The 2,718-nt window shown below is 39.8% G+C and overlaps 1 pseudogene; it reads right to left on the bottom strand.

Moving 5' to 3' along the window:
- Nucleotides 1-628: 628 nt before the first annotated feature.
- LOC149252050 (cytochrome P450 750A1 pseudogene) lies at nucleotides 629-1,570 on the bottom strand (annotated as a pseudogene).
- Nucleotides 1,571-2,718: the final 1,148 nt, after the last annotated feature.

Below are 2,718 nucleotides of genomic sequence, written 5' to 3'. Positions count from 1 at the left end.
TTGATTACATTGTATTTTGAGGGGGGGTTTTTCCCACGAGGTTTTCCCTCTTTCCTCAATTTTAGTACAAGTTGCACTGTATTTTGGGTGACTTTTGGCCTTAGTTGCCAGGGCCCATTTTCTATTTTTCCCCATAGTCGTGTTTAGGGGGGGTGTTGGAAGTACTACACACCTACATGCGAACTATGAGTTAGAGCATGGGACCACATGCAAGATTCCTTTTGCATGATTTACTCCTTGATTTGCTCATTCTTTAACTCCGCAACTGGTTAGTTCTTCTGCATGATTTACTCCTTGATTTGCTCTTTCTTTAACTTCGCAACTGGTTAGTTTTTTTGCATGATTTACTCCCTGATTTTCTCCTTCTTTCACTCCGCAACTGGCTAGTTCTCTCCAGAACTTGTTGTAGGTGTTGAGTCTTCTCATTGATCACCACTATAGTGCATTACCTTGGGATCTTCACCCAGTGATGATATATCATGAGCATTGTAACCTATTTTCTAATAAACCATTCTTTTTTTTCTTTCGATTTTTTCTAAGTGTTTTTGCTCTGCAAAGCTGTGTGTTCAACCTTTACTAGCTAGATTCATCTATGCAGATTTTCTACCACATTTACAAGTTTCCTGCGTCATTTTGGAGTCGGCCTCAGCTTTCTCGAGCAATACATGACGAAATCTTTAACACAGGGCTCTTCCTCTTTCTCGCGATTCGATGTCAAGGCCATGCGATGAGGAACGCGGTCTTCCATTATTTCCTCTGCAAATTCATTGAATGCTTTATGCATCTTCTTCATGCGCCGTTTGATGCCTTGCAGATCAAGCCAATCTAAACAAGGAATAAAGTCTCCGATGTTAAAAGCTCCCGCTGTAGATATCAGCTCAACTATTAAATCCTTAAAACTTCCGAAATCCTCACCTAAATCATCGTCAGTAAATTTCCTCCCTGCCAGCATCCGCCAAATAATGTTGGAGTTGAGAGTAGAGATGGCCTTGCTCAGGTTCACGCTTATTATTCCGCTCTCACTCTCCTCCCAGATTGAACGGATCATGGCAAACACCTCTTCCTCTCGCACGGGCCTGAAAGACTCGATTCTTTTGGAAGTCAGGAGTTCTAATACGCATATTTTTCTCATTTTCCTCCAGTGATCTCCATACTGAGTGAAGGTCACATCCTGAGAATTGAAAAATATGTATTTCCCAGCGGATGTTAGAGGCCGGCTGGAAAACACCAAATCATGGGTTTTAAGAAAGAGCCTGGCCATCTCAGAAGAAGAAACGATGACAGTAGGGATAGAACCTAAGCGCAGAAAGAAAATGGGGCCATATTTGTCAGCAAGACCTTTAAGGGTACGGCGAGCGGGCTGTACCAATTGGTAAAAATTTCCGATTATTGGCCATGGAAAGGGTCCTGGAGGCAATCTGCCCCTAATTCTTCTCTTCTGCAACAGTCATATGAAGAGCAAACAGAAAAATAAACCAACAACAGCTGCTGTGACAGCACGCTCGCGGCCTGCCATTAATGTTACGGGCAGACGGAAAGACAGAATAGCAGTAAAAGTATGAAATTCCATATGGAACACACTTTGTAAGAGACACATTGCTTGGAAGGATCAACGGTATGCTATTTAAAGGCACCCCGAGATTTATGAAAGCTCACTTTAAGGCGATAAATGCAAATTTAATATAAACTGACACTGATTTTAAAATTTTCCAAAGCCATACGTTAACCCACTGTTCTGGAATAGCAATAATGAAATGGTAATAATCTGCATTAACGGAAAATACATATCGTATAATAGAGTGCATCTATCATAGTGGATAAGTAATCCCCGCTGTTTCTTTGTAGCACAAACCTATGGAGATGGGATTGTAGTAACCGCAAGTGTTGCTATTGAGACGCCCTCAATATTTGGCCATATTTTGTCTTTGCCTTGAGGCCTAGCCTATTCCCCTGTTGTATTCTGTCATTTCTAAGATTACATGGGGTCGGTTGGATTCCTTTCCGAATGATCCTACGGATAAGTGTGAGCTATTTGTGCTAAAAGTTTGCTGTTAATTAGCTTTTTAGAGAAGTTGAGGCATTGGGCTCCTCACTATGTCACTTTCAATTTCATTTAGCTCACTAAGACATGGTATCAATTAATGCAGCGCTTATATATCAATTGATGCAGCGCTTATATATTAATTGATGCAGCGTTTATAGCCATTATCAATTTAAATGGTGCCACTTAGGGCAACTTATAACCTACTAATTTAATTGAAGGCTTTAATAGTTTCTTCTATGTACTACTTTATAATTCTCATATGAGGTATCTCCATGATGTCCTCTTTTAACAATCCCACAATCTTGATATCTACTCATTGTTAACATCATTATTAATAGGGACATGTATCTTAGTTTCAAGACAAACTCATTTACTCTCTGACTTATGCTAAAATCAAGGGAATTTCACCCTACTCACATCTATTATTAAGTCATACCTTCATTATGCAGAATCCTCTTAACGGTCGGTGGTGGCATTAAAAGATGTCAAGGTGGTTTCTCTATCAAGCTTTTTTGGGGGAGCTTTTATTTTTTCTTCGTCTTTTCTATTTTATTGGCCTTGTCCTTTGTTATTTCTATATGCAATTAGTCTTTTCCTTTTCCATGCAACTATAATTCCTTATTGGGTGAGGCTTCTCCCTTTAGCTTTCCCCTAGTTTTTTCCTTCTTTTGTCA

Source organism: Pinus tabuliformis, chromosome 7, assembly GCF_031772625.1.
Source record: "Pinus tabuliformis cultivar Carrire ecotype Pingquan chromosome 7, CPIR1, whole genome shotgun sequence".
NCBI lineage: Eukaryota > Viridiplantae > Streptophyta > Pinopsida > Pinales > Pinaceae > Pinus > Pinus tabuliformis.
This window is presented reverse-complemented; position numbering and strand designations above follow the sequence as displayed.